The sequence below is a fragment of the Neoarius graeffei genome, chromosome 16 (genome assembly GCF_027579695.1).
Source record: "Neoarius graeffei isolate fNeoGra1 chromosome 16, fNeoGra1.pri, whole genome shotgun sequence".
NCBI classification, from domain to species: domain Eukaryota; kingdom Metazoa; phylum Chordata; class Actinopteri; order Siluriformes; family Ariidae; genus Neoarius; species Neoarius graeffei.
Window position 1 is genome coordinate 17,635,036 of NC_083584.1, and position 14,697 is coordinate 17,649,732.

The window sequence follows — 14,697 nt, forward strand, 5'->3', positions numbered from 1 at the left end:
GGCAGCAGAGTCAGTGTGTGTGTGTGTATGTGTGAGAGTGAGTGAGTGAGTGTTTGAATGAGTCAAGTCAAATTTCATCTCAGCTATTCAGGGCTGCTATGGTGACAGGGGACAGTGTGTGTTTGGTGGGTTGGTTAGCATGTGTCTGGTGTCAACAAAGCAGATGAGGAGAGCCTGCAGGTGTCTGGATGCGACCCTAGCCCCACCTCCTCGCTGTGATTGGCAGAAGGAAGTGAGCACCACTGCCACACTAGCAATTAAAAGCTCTAATTAATCAGAGCTATTTAAAGAAGACTATTCATCCCTTCTGGCAGGCGGAGAGTGAGACGAGAGTAAATGATGAACTGCAGACTCTCTCTCTCTCCCTCCCCTCCCCCATTCTCTCTCCTGTCCTCATTCACACTGGTCTTTTTTCTCGATGATCCTCTCTCCAGCTGTCATTTAGAGCTTGGTGTGAAGGCCACCGTTAAGGAAAGCATCATGGTCAGCAGAAACGAGTTCTGTGGAGATTGAATGGAGCCACTGAGATTGCATGCCGTTCACACAGAAATCCTGAATCAATCTTTAGCTCAGAAGACGAAGGACTTGCAATGGCCACTGGTGTAAACTAGCCCAGGAGGAATGCGGAGTGATCAGTTAAAGTCATGGGGAAAGGGGTGAATCAGTCATTCCACGATTGTGTTCTACAAGTTACACAACCTAAGAAAACACAGGAGCAGCATGGTGGTGCAGCGGTTAGCTCTGCTGCCTCACAGCAAGAAGGTTCTGGGTTCGAGCCCAGTCTTTCTGTATGGAGTTTGCATGTTCTCCTCATGCATGCATGGGTTTCCTCCCACAGTCAATTGGCTATTCCAAATTGCCCATAGCTGTGAATGTGTACTCATCACCAGATGAGGGTTTGGGTCCCTCTGGAGTGCTATAATCACCCAAGTGAATTCATAGAAGCTAGCTGACGGCTTCCTGGATCGCCAACCCTCAAATATGAGGATGGTAGCAGACGATGGTATTTGTAAAATTTCAGATTTATGTAAATTTTATTAGGATTCTTTGCTGATATTTATTCTGTCATATACAAGCTAATTTATTCATACATCATTCACAAGAGCATGCACAAGAAATGTGGCATTCATGAAAATCCAGTATGTTTAGAGAAACGTGAAGGGTTAAGACTCATTTATGCTCAACATTAAATACAAATACATATATAAAATACAGAGCTTTCTGTCTGTACCCTGCATTCATTTTATTTGCATTCACGCACGCTTTCGAAAAGTTGACGGATACAGACGAAACTGAGCAGTACCACCAGAAATCATGGGGGCAGTGTAGCCAAAAGTTCAAGTAAAACACAAAAGAAATTTTAAAAATGGAGAAAATTTTGAGGAAGGGTGATACAGTTTAGTTAGAAATTTTAAAACATGTATATATGATGTTTTTGCTTACTGCTAGTGTTGTAGGACTTGAGATCAGTCTTGGTCTCAAGACCACTTTTTGAAGGTCTTGGGCTCGTCTCAGAATCAGCCATGTTTTTACTCGGTCTTGGATATAGAGGACTCTGGATTTTATTTCAAGACCGGTCAAGACCACAGCTGTGGGGATTTCATTGCATTGTCTGATTTATTTGTAAACATCATTACTGTGATTGGATGTAAAACTTCCTACTTCAAATTCAACCAGTAACATGACTCATTGCTAATTTGAAATTTTATTTCCTGTTATCTGCTGCCACCACTCCCCCACCCCTTCTCACATACACACTGATCTGATTCTGGTCTTGACTCAGTTTCATGCTGCTTTAGCCTTGGTCTTGACTTTACCTCAACCTCGCAAAGTCTTGGTCCTGTCTTGGTCTCGATACACTCTGGTCTTGGTTATGACTTGCATCCGTTTAGGTGGTCTTGACGACAACAATACCTTTAGCTTTTGCCTCTTTTTATCATCAGAAACTTTTGACTCTGAGCTGCCCTCTACTGGATGTACCATGCGACAAAATGACACATGGAAGTATGTGGGCAGTGACAGTTACTTCATTTGAACTGGATGTATTTGATTCCATATGTAAAGGGAGCATAAATTAGCTGTAGAGAGTCTTCTTCTCGAGTCACTATACAACAACTTTAGATTAAACTGTCCCTATCCAGTGTTGGACGCATTGTTTTCAGACGGGGGGGGGGGGGGGGGGGGGAATACTTCCAGGTCTTCTTGGGTGCAGGGATCTGGTACATGTGGGCAAACTAGTAGATGTTGCATAGTCTGCTCCTCTCCACACAGGCAGCTTTTGTCAAGATTCTCTTTATACCCCCACTTCACTAGATTAGTTTTGGAGCAGCCTACAGCAGTTCTCATACAGTTAAGACATAACCAGAAGGGCCATGCTTCACTGGAGCTAGGGAGAAGGGTTTCCTTAGGGCTAATGGATACCCTGTATAGTGCCTGGGCAAGATGTTTGGTCCAAAGGGACAGTCTCTGATTGTGAGGGCTGTTGTTCAGTGGCTCAACAGAATGTATGAAGCTGTGCCTTGATTTCAGCCTCTTTCCCATTGGTACATGATTGAAAAGAGGGTGGCAAAGGTCACTTTCCTGTTTCAATTTCTCTTTCCAGGATGCAACAGTCCTTCTAATGCTAGGGGGGTGATGCAATGCAGCAAGTAAAGGTCATCTACCTTAAAGGAGGTACTTTTTGCTTATAAATGCCTTGAGACCTCAAGAATGGCATAGGAATAGTTTTAAGCATTAACAATAAATCTAACATAGTCATCTCATCTCATTATCTCTAGCCACTTTATCCTGTTCTACAGGGTTGCAGGCAAGCTGGAGCCCATCCCAGCTGACTACGGGCAAAAGGCAGGGTACACCCTGGACAAGTCACCAGGTCATCACAGGGCTGACACATAGACACAGACAACCATTCACACTCACATTCACACCTACGGTCAATTTAGAGTCACCAGTTAACCTAACCTGCATGTCTTTGGACTGTGGGGGAAACCGGAACACCCGGAGGAAACCCACGCAGACATGGGGAGAACATGCAAACTCTGCACAGAAAGGCCCTCGTCGGCCACGGGGCTCAAACCCGGGCCTTCTTGCTGTGAGGCAACAGCGCTAACCACTACACCACCGTGCCGCCCAATCTAACATAGTAATTTTTACAATTAAAGTGATAAATACAGGTAGTGGTCTGAGTGAATGATCTTGACATTTGTGACATTACCGCAGGAAGGCTATCAGTCTCATCGCCATTTTCACTATACTAAAACACAGAGCTAACTGCAACTTTGATCCTCCATTTTGAGCTAATTTATCACCTTGCCACATAGATGTGTTGCTGGCGGGTGTAGCACACAACAGAAGGTGGATTTACATTGCATTCATGGCCCAAGAATGTTCAAACTGCAAAGATTTGGACACGTTTTGCGAGAAGCTCATGGGCACATTGGGCACCTACAAAGTGGTCTCTCCTCTGCTCTGCGCATTTTACTGAAGACTCGTATGAGACCTCTAATCTGTTGAGGAGCGTTGGCTATAAGCCCATATTGAAAGAGGGTGCAGTACCAACAACTAAAGGAAAAGAAAACTATAAGAAAGGAAAGTAAGTTCAGTTGCACCAGTTCTCCCGGAGTGTGAGCCGAGCAGTAATGGTGGAGTACTCAGTATGGAGAAAATGGAGAATGAGTGGACCAGTCGTCAGATTTCTCCACTGGATATGCTTGCCTAAGCAGCAATATCTCGCCCTTACATGGAAGAAGCAAATGAACGAAGAACTGAAAGTCAGATTGTTTCAAAACAATCGGCGACAAGCTTGGCCTTCAAGAAGCGAGAACACAGACGGGTAAGCTGCGACTCTCATTTGGTTACATCACAACAACAACACTCATTGTTTACTTGCATTTAGATTAATACATATAACTTGTATTGTGTGTTTAAGTTACCGGTATAAGATTATTTAATTTGCTACAGGATGTGATTGTCTCAGTTCATCTGATTATTTAATTAGCCTTTTACGTTTTATCAATGAAAATGCATGCATGTACATTGCATAAGTTATAACACCTTTCCTGTTTTAATGAGTCACATGAGACTGTCAGTTTAATTCCATCCAATTCTCTAGATGGCTTTGTTCTCTGGCTTTATTTCGTAAGGTGGGGGCCTCTGTGGCCGACATGTTACTATCGGATTCACTTTCCAATGGTTCGAACTGATACAGTTCTGTGTGTATAGCAGTAGCATGTACACACACTCCAATTTCAGGACTATCACAGTCAGAGGTAGTACTATCTGAGGAATCCAAAGAATCTCCAATAAGTCTGAACAAAGAGGCCATTGCAACCACTCTCGCCTGCCGAATCTGGCTTTGGTCTATAGCACCGGTTCCCGCTGTGACGTCACCCACGCAGGGTTGGCTGGCTCAGCGGGGCAGCTCGAATGCCAACTTTGCAGTCGATTTTAACTCTCAAAAACTTTTTTTTTTTTTAATTCCAAATTATGTAGCATACAAGAGTCAAGGATGGAGATACTATCCACTCAGAAATGTATTTAAAAATAAAGGTTCTGTTAAAGAGTAAAATAAATACATAAATTACAACTGATCAGCTTTGAATCATATAACTGATGAGCTTACATTCGGATAATTTATACTGCTAATGCAGTCAAGTTTAAAATTTCTTGTATAGTTACACACAAATTGAGTTCAAATCAATCGTTTCATATTACAGACTGAATGAAAAGTTTAGTTGCCATTGTGTCATTTCATATATGGAAATATGTTGGAAATACAAGTGTTTAACCAAACTAAAATGTTTGAAATTTTAGATTCTTCAAAGTAGCCAGCATTTACCTTGATGACGCTTTGCACACGATTGGCATTATCTTAACCAGCTTCATGAGGTAGTCACCTGGAATGCTTTTCAATTAACAGGTGTCTCGTCAAAAGTTCATTAGTGGGCGAGTTTCGTCTTCTTAATGTGTTTGAGATCAGAGTCGTCTTCTTATTCTTTTGTCTGCTCCCGATTAGGGGTCGCCACAGTGGATCTTTCGTCTCCATTGCTCCCTGTCTTCCGTATCCTTCTCTACCACACCTGCCACTTTCATGTCCTCTCTCACCACATCTATGTATCTCCTCTTTGGCCTTCCTCGTTTTCGTTTGCCTGGCAGCTCCATCCTCAACATTCTCCTTCCCACATGCTCTGCATCTTCTCAGGATGTGCCCATACCATCTCAGTCTCATCTCTCTTAGCTTAATTCCCAAGCTCTCCACATCTGCTGTCCCTCTGATGTGCTCATTCCTTATCCTGTCCAACCTTGTCACTCCCATCGCAAATCTCAACATCCTCAACTCCGCCACCTCCAACTTTGCCTCCTGTCTCTTCGTGAAGGGTATGGTCTCCAATCCATACATCACATCTGGTCTCACTGCTGTCTTATACATCTTACCTTTAACTTATGCTGGGACTTTCCTATCACAAATGACTCCCGAAATCCTTCTCCAACTGCTCCACCCTGCCTGCACTCTCTTTCTCACCTCACTATCGCAGCCCCCATTTTACTGCACAGTTGACCCCAGGTACTTGAATTCACCAACTTTCTTTACGTCTACTCCTTGCATCTTCACTACACTCTCATCCCCATTCTCATTGATGCACATGTATTCTGTTTTGCTACTGCTCACCTTCATTCCTCTTTGCTCCAATGCATACAGTGGTGCTTGAAAGTTTGTGAACCCTTTAGAATTTTCTATATTTCTGCATAAATATGACCTAAAACATCATCAGATTTTCACACAAGTCCTAAAAGTAAATAAAGAGAACCCAGTTAAACAAATGAGACAAAAATATTATACTTGGTCATTTATTTATTGAGGAAAATGATCCAATATTACATATCTGTGAGTGGTAAAAGTATGTGAACCTCTAGGATTAGCAACTAATTTGAAGGTGAAATTTGAGTCAGGTGTTTTCAATCAATGGGATGACAATCAGGTGTGAGTGGGCACCTTGTTTAATTTAAAGAACAGGGATCTATCAAAGTCTGATCTTCACAACACATATTTGTGGAAGTGTATCATGGCACGAACAAAGGAGATTTCTGAGGAACTCAGAAAAAGCGTTGTTGATGCTCATCAGGCTGGAAAAGGTTACAAAACCATCTCTAAAGAGTTTGGACACCACCAATCCACAGTCAGACAGATTGTGTACAAATGGAGGAAATTCAAGACCATTGTTACCCTCCCCAGGAGTGGTCAACCAACAAAGATCACTCCAAGAGCAAGGCATGTAATAGTCGGCGAGGTCACAAAGGACCCCAGGGTAACTTCTAAGCAACTGAAGGCCTCTCACATTGGCTAATGTTAATGTTTATGAGTCCACCATCAGGAGAACACTGCGCAGCAATGGTGTGCATGGCAGGGTTGCAAGGAGAAAGCCACTGCTTTCCAAAAAGAACATTGCTGCTTGTCTGCAGTTTGCTAACGATCATGTGGACAAGCCAGAAGGCTATTGGAAAAATGTATTGTGGACGGATGAGACCAAAATAGAACTTTTTGGTTTAAATGAGAAGCGTTATGTTTGGAGAAAGGAAAACACTGCATTCCAGCATAAGAACCTTATCCCACCATGGTGGTGGTAGTATCATAGTTTGGGCCTGTTTTGCTGCATCTGGGCCAGAACGGCTTGCCATCATTGATGGAACAATGAATTCTGAATTATACCAGTGAATTCTAAAGGAAAATGTCAGGACATCTGTCCATGAACTGAATCTCAAGAGAAGGTGGGTCATGCAGCAAGACAATGACCCTAAGCACACAAGTCGTTCTACCAAAGAATGGTTAAAGAAGAATAAAGTTAATGTTTTGGAATGGCCAAGTCAAAGTCCTGACCTTAATTCAATCGAAATGTTGTGGAAGGACCTGAAGCAAGCAGTTCATGTGAGGAAACCCACCAACATCCCAGAGTTGAAGCTTTTTCTGTATGGAGGAATGAGCTAAAATTCCTCCAAGCCGGTGTGCAGGACTGATCAACAGTTACCGGAAACATTTAGTTGCAGTTATTGCTGCACAAGGGGGTCACACCAGATACTGAAAGCAAAGGTTCACATACTTTTGCCACTCACAGATATGTAATATTGGATTCTTTTCCTCAATAAATAAATGACCAAGTATAATATTTTTGTCTCATTTGTTTAACTGGGTTCTCTTTATCTACTTTTAGGACTTGTGTGAAAATCTGATGATGTTTTAGGTCATATTTATGCAGAAATATAGAAAATTCTAAAGGGTTCACAAACTTTCAAGCACCACTGTACCTCCATCTCTCCAAACCCAGCTCACCCTCCTTTCTACTTTCACCACATATCACAATATCATCCGCAAACATCATGTTCCATGGTGACTCTTGCCTCACTTCATCCATCAAGCTGCCATCACTATGGCAAACAAAAAAGGACTCAAAGCAGATCCTTGATGGAGTCCCACCTTCACCTTGAACCATTCAGTTGTTCCAACTGCACATCTCACTGCTGTTTCACTGTTCTCATACATGTCTTGCACCACTCTAATATACTTCTCATTCACTCCACTCTTTCTCATACGATACCATAACTCATCTCTCGACACTATCGTACGCCTTCTCCACGTCTACAAACACAGTGTAGCTTTCTCTGGCCTTCTCTGTGCTTCTCCATTAACATTCTTAAAGCAAAAATTGCATCCAACGTGCTCTTCCTTGACATAAACCCGTACTGCTGTTCACAGATTGAGAAGAGAGGTAGCAATCTCACCTCCAATACCTTTTCCCATAGCTTCATGGTGTGGTTCATCAATTGTATTCCTCTGTAATTACTGCAGCTCTGTACATCTCCCTTATTCTTGTATATTGGGACTAGCACACTCTTTCTCCATTCATTTGGCATTTTCTCATTCTCTAGGATCTTATTAAACAATCTCGTTAGGAACTCCACAGCCGTTTCACCCAAACATCTCCAAGCCTCAATCGGCATACCATCTGGTCTGACTGCTTTCCCAGTCTTCATTCTTTTCATGGATGCCCTCACCTTATCCTTACTAACCAACTCTGCTTCCTGATTTGCTGTCTCCAATGAATCTGACCTTTTCTCTCTTGGATTCTCCTCATTTAATAAATCCTCAAAGTGCTCTTTCCACCTTCTTAATACACTCTGTCAGCACATTTCCATTTACATCTTTCATCACTCTTACCTGCTGTACATCCTTCACTTCCGTTTCTCTGCCTAGCTAGTCTGTACAGGTCTTTCTCTCCTTCTTTGGTCTCCAGTCTTTCATACAACTCCTGGTATGCATCTGCTTTCGCCTTCACTACTGCTCTTTTTGCCTTCTGTCTCGTCTCTCTGTATAACCGCCTGCTTTTCTAGTCTCTCTGATCGTCCCAATTCTTCTTTGCTAGCCTCTTCTCTTTTATAATTTCCTGCACTTCTTTGTTCCACCACCATGTCTCCTTGTCTTCCTTCCTCCTTCCCGATGACCACCCTAGCACCTTCCTCGCTGCCTCTCTTACTAGTACAGCAGTAGTATCCCAATCTTCTGGCAGACTTCCATGACCACTCAGTGCTCATCTCATTTCTTCCCTAAGCTCCTTCTGATGTTCAACCTATTTTAGTTTCCACCACTTAATCTTCGGCTCCACTATTTCACGCTTTCTCTTTTTCACTTTCAAGCTCATCCTGCACACGACCACTTGATGTTGTCTAGCTACACTCTCCCCTGCCATCACTTTACAGTCTCCAATGTCCTTCAGGTTACCCCTTCTGCAGAGTATGTAGTCCACCTGTGTAGCTCTTCCTCCACTCTTAAACATCACCCTGTGCTGCTCTTTCTTCTCAAAGTATGTAATAACTATTGCCAAATTCACTCTCTTTGAAAAATCAACCACCATTTGCCCTTCCACATTTCTCTCTCTTACACCATATCTGCCCATCACATCCTCATCTCCTCCGTTTCCCTCACCAACATGTCCGTTGAAATCTGCTCCTATCAGCACGCGTTCCTCCCTCAGTATACTTTCTACCACTTCATCCATCTTTTCCCAGAAAGACTTTTTCTCTTCATTCTCACATCCAACCTGTGGGGCGTACACACACGCAACATTGATTACCACTCCTTGAATCTCCAACTTCATGCCTATCACTCTATCTGACACCCTCTTCACATCAATCACACCGTTGACCAACTCTCCCCTCAAAACAATACCAACACCATTTCCCTTTCCATCAACTCCATAATAAAACAACTTGCATCCATCTCCAATGTTCTTGGCCTTGCTTCCTTTCCACCTCGTCTCCTGCACACACAAAATGTCCAACTTCCTTCTTTCCATCATATCTGCTAACTCTCTCGCTCTGCCAATGTTCCCACATTCAGTGTTCCTACCCTCAATTCTAAGCTCCTTCCCTTCCATCTTTCACGATCTCTCCTAACATGCCTCCCCCCTCACTTTCTCCTCCTCCGTTTTGGCGTAACAGTAGCACACTTTCCACTGGCACCCTGTTGACCAACAGTACCAGAGGCGGTCGTTGTTAACCCGGGCCCCGACCGATCCGGTATGGTATTTCTCTTTTCATTCTGGATGTTAGATTTGGCACAGTTTTACACCGGATGCCCTTCCTGACGCAACCCTCTCCAATTTATCCGGGCTTGGGACCGGCGCCAAGAGTACGTTTATGCACCCCCAGTGGCTGGATTGCATTTGAGATCAGAGTAAATAAAAAAATACAGTAAATAGCCCTATTCAACACCACAACTGGAGTAATCCATACATGTCAAGAACCGCTCAACTCAGTAAAGAGAAACGACATCCATCATTATTTTAAGACATGGAGTGTCTTGATTAATAAAAATAAAACATTGAATTAAAAGGCGAGTCCAAACTTTTGACTGGTACTGTGTTCTAAGGGAGGGAAAAAAAGTTGAAGCATACCTCCAAATTATTCACTAATATTAAAAGTACAAGAAAGATTCACCAGTGGAAAATTCCTCTGCTGCAAATCACACAGTCTTCAAATGTTAGCGTAGTGTAACAATCAGTAAGATTTCCACCAGTTTCTCTCTTTTTTTTGTCTTATTAACTTAAAGAAGGAAGCGAGAGGCTGGTGATGGAATGCATGTTTAACGTTAGTGATGAGAACTTTCTTATCTAGTGAATGCTCAAAAATATTAAATGGATAAAAAGGATAGACAAGACAAAATGGTGTGATAGGAGAAATTTTAAAAAATAAACCACTTTGTGATGTGCTGTTGTAGGAAAACAATCAACTTCAGGGTGATTCAGTAAATCTGCATCATACCACTTATTTATTACCTTTTTTTTAATAACAGCATTGTTTTATTCCTTACATTAAATGTATACAGTATATCTTAAAGGCCCGGTCCCACAATACTGATAACTATAAATAACTTCGTCCCCTGCAGTTTATGAGGTTGATGCTCACACCAGACTGATAACAATCCCTCTAGCCCAGGCCTGGGTTTATCCGTATCAGTGAGATCGCTTCTGGAGCCATTTTTCCAGACCTGGACCTGATCCGATAAACATCTGCCCAATCAGGTAATTGTTTCCATGTGACGTTGTCTGAGCATGTGCTGTTTTTCCTGAACATCTTTGTACATCCTTGTTTTATCATGAAGTCACGGAAAATAAAAAATATAATACAAAAGCACGGATCTTTTATTCACAGATATGTGATATTTTCCGGCGGCACGGTGGTGTAGTGGTTAGCGCTGTCGCCTCACAGCAAGAAGGTCCGGGTTCGAGCCCCGTGGCCAGCGAGGGCCTTTCTGTGCGGAGTTTGCATGTTCTCCCCGTGTCCGCGTGGGTTTCCTCCAGGTGCTCCGGTTTCCCCCACAGTCCAAAGACATGCAGGTTAGGTTAACTGGTGACTCTAAATTGACCGTAGGTGTGAATGTGAATGGTTGTCTGTGTCTATGTGTCAGCCCTGTGATGACCTGGCGACTTGTCCAGGGTGTACCCCGCCTTTCGCCCATAGTCAGCTGGGATAGGTTCCAGCTTGCCTGCGACCCTGTAGAAGGATAAAGCGGCTAGAGATAATGAGATGAGATGATATTTTCCGTGAATTATCAATAGTAAGTTAATAAAGTAAACATATAAATGCAGGCAAGATATTTTAGTTATGAACTTCAGCAGTTCAAACATTTGTTTTAGATGTCTTAATTTTTTATCCACGATGCATCATTTGTATGAAATCGGCAACCAATCTGTAATATACTGAAACGTCCGTGACCAATCCGTAAATTATTAGCATTCGTGATGCAGCCATATTAAAATCCGTAATCATGCCGTATTTTGTATCCTTTTTTATGATATTTCTGTAGTCTATGACTTATCCGTATTATATCAACCACCGGAGTGTGTTCATGGGTTGTTTTGAAATCCAAGCTGGACAGTGTGACCCGGAATAATGTGCTACTCCTTGGAAAAAACTTCCATGACAATTCCTAAGTTGCATTTCCCTGAGTGTCAGGACCAAACGATATAGTTGTGTCATGACTGCTTCAGACTGGAACTAAATTCAGGCAGAAGTATAATCATAGTTGTAGTTATCGGTGTTGTGGGACCAGGGCCTAAAAGTAAAAGTTTCAGAGATCCATGGTTCAGTCTGACTTCTGAATCCGAGGTGCATTTCACGTTCGCTTTTGTGACTGCTTTTATTGGAATAAAAATACTTTTTTCCCCTTCCACTGAGGATCTACTTGAGAAATTTTGCAGACAAACAGCTAGTGAGATCAGCCTTAACACACCTGAGCAGGTAATAATCAGCTTCCACGACCTGGCTCAAGTGTACTTGGTGCTAGAACAGAATTAAGTACAAGTGCCTGAAGGTCTCTAAGGAGTGAACTGAAAACCTGTGATGTAGAGCCAGGCCACTTTCTTTCCTCTCGAAAGTGCAGCCTTCACAGTCCCAACTGGAGTTTAAATCTTTAATCAGCTCTCCGCTGCCAGGCGCTGAAATAATTACTTGTTATATTGTGGCATGCTGTGATACAATGAGCGAGATGCATCATAAATAAACAGATGCCACCAGCTGATCGAGGAACCAGCATTCTCAAAGGCGAAGAGAGAGACTGATGAGAAAACAAATCCAGCTGTTTATAATTGCTTGAAAATTCCTAATAGATTGTGTTTAATGCTATGGTCTTGCGTGTGTCTGCTGAATCTTCCCGTGTTGTCTTGGAGAAGTAAGTGAAGTGCAAATGAGCATTCGACTTCAAAGAGCGCTCTCCTTGATCAGCTAACTTGGGCATACATTTCACTGCACTAGGCTTGACTCGATTAAACACAGCCTCTCAAACTTATTGAAAAATTCTCTTGTTCTCTCAATGGGAGCTTTTGTTGCTTTTGGAGCGTGTGCGCAACCCGGTGTTTATTTCTCTGTCGGAAATCTATATGGCCAAGCCACTGAATTGTACACAAATCATTATTAAAACCCTGAGATTTATTCAGCACTGCAGTTATTAAAAATGCATCAACATCATCTGAAAAGCATTGCAGAGTAAAACATACAGACAGACAGATATGAGGAAGAGTGCGCGAGCTAATTAACTAAACTCACCCCTGGAGTTATTTTCGCTTCTTTATTCACAGGAATGCTTTACTATAAATAAATGAATGCATGCACTGGTCCTGAAACATATACATCAATAGCTTTTGAGTAAGAAATGAACATAATTAACGAATTAACAACAACAACAAAGTATTTACATCTTGTTAACTTATTCCCTTAATGAAAATCATGCAGCGTTAATTAAGCAATATCACCCTCGAGGTCATGGCACTGTACTGAATATCAGTACAGCTGTGATTCGGTTGCAGACATGTTGCTGTAGGTAATCAGAGACGTACTGACATTCAGTACAACAGCATGACCTTGAGTGTGATATTGCTTTTATAGCGGCGCTCCATACTTAAGAGAATATGGTAATGTATCAACCTGATTTTTGATGGCTTTTGCGACTGTACGATGGCTGTACATACGAACTACGTCCGTGTACCACCACAGGGAACCAGACCGCAAGTTCAAGTCAATGTACCTCAAACGCTTGACCATTGGACAACGAAATTTGTATCCTTGTTCATCTTTATTTTGCATCTCTTGGACATGAGTATAAGATCAAATACCCGACATCAAACAAACACCATACACCGAGCACTGTGAAAGCTTTAAAAAAAAGGCAAAACAAAAATAATTAACGTAACATGGTTGTAAAGTTCACAGACTACACTCTGAACATTACACACCTTGCTCTACTCAACCAAGGGTACAACCCTCTACAAGTTGGCCAAATGTGCCCCATTAGCCTCTGCACTCAAAGTCTCGTGCTAAACCAAAGTTCAACCAATGCACCAAACACAAACAATACACACTCAATAAACAGCACACAATCTTTACATTGTGCATGAATGATATATCAGGATGACAGACAGCAAAGCTTTAGAACATACCGGGCTAAACCTCTGACGGAGGCACATGGGGAATATAAACAGCAGCAAGCATCTGGAGCAGAACAAATACAGCTTCCTAGGCTGACAGCTCCACCCAGAACATGAATAATTAATGAAAGACAGCTCTGGCCGCCACTTACAAACACGTTTTACCCTCATCGTAAGTGCCGCTTTTAAGCGATACCTAAATTAGATATTTGAGATGTACCGTAAATATCCCAGAAACGACATAGTTTAGGCTAATGAAACTGAACAGGCTTAAATGTTGAGCAATATAAGATTTATTCTTCAAAATTTGAAAGAGAAATTCAAAAGGTATGTGGATTCCATGAACGATTTCACAAACGCGAACATTATGCTCGTTGACATTGCCATTCGTATGAAATGTGGCCTCATCACTGAAAACAAAACATTCATCAACCTCCTATCTTTCAAGTTTCTCTTGCACATCAACACAGAATTGTTTGCGCTTTTGCTTATCATTCTGCATTTAAGGTCTGAACATGCTGCAACTTGTAGGGTTTCATTTGCAAACATTTCCTCAGGACACACCAAACTGTTGTTGGAGGAATCTGGGTCTCCAGACTTAATCTTCTTATGGACTTCGCAAGTGTTTTTCGCGAACCTGCTCGACCGTCTGTTCCAATGCTGGTGGTCATCCAGATCCTTTTGCCCTGCTGCACAGATAGCCTGCCTCTTTGAATTTTTGTGCCATGTCCAAATCTGCATTGCAGTTGGGGCATTTTTAGAGAATTCTCTCATAAATGCACACTGCACAGTCTTGTTCGACTGTGTTCGAGCGTCCTCTAACATACAAAACGCCTTTTCTTTTCCAGTGAATGGCATTTCTATACCGAAAAAGATTTTTTTAAAAATATATCTTGACCTGTTCCCACACATGCTGTTAAAATTTGAGGTCAATTGAATGAGAATTGGCAAAGTTATTAGATTGTGAAATTATATCAAATTTTTTAGAAACACCCTATATATTTTTTATTTATATATGTAAATAAAAACTCACACACAGTTATTGCCCATGAACCTGATTTCCTCTGAATGGTGCTCTTCACAGGGCGGCACGGTGGTGCAGTGGTTAGCGCTGTCACCTCACAGCAAGAAGGTCCGGGTTCGAGCCCTGTGGCCGGCGAGGGCCTTTCTGTGCGGAGTTTGCATGTTCTCCCCGTGTCCGCGTGGGTTTCCTCCGGGTGCTCTG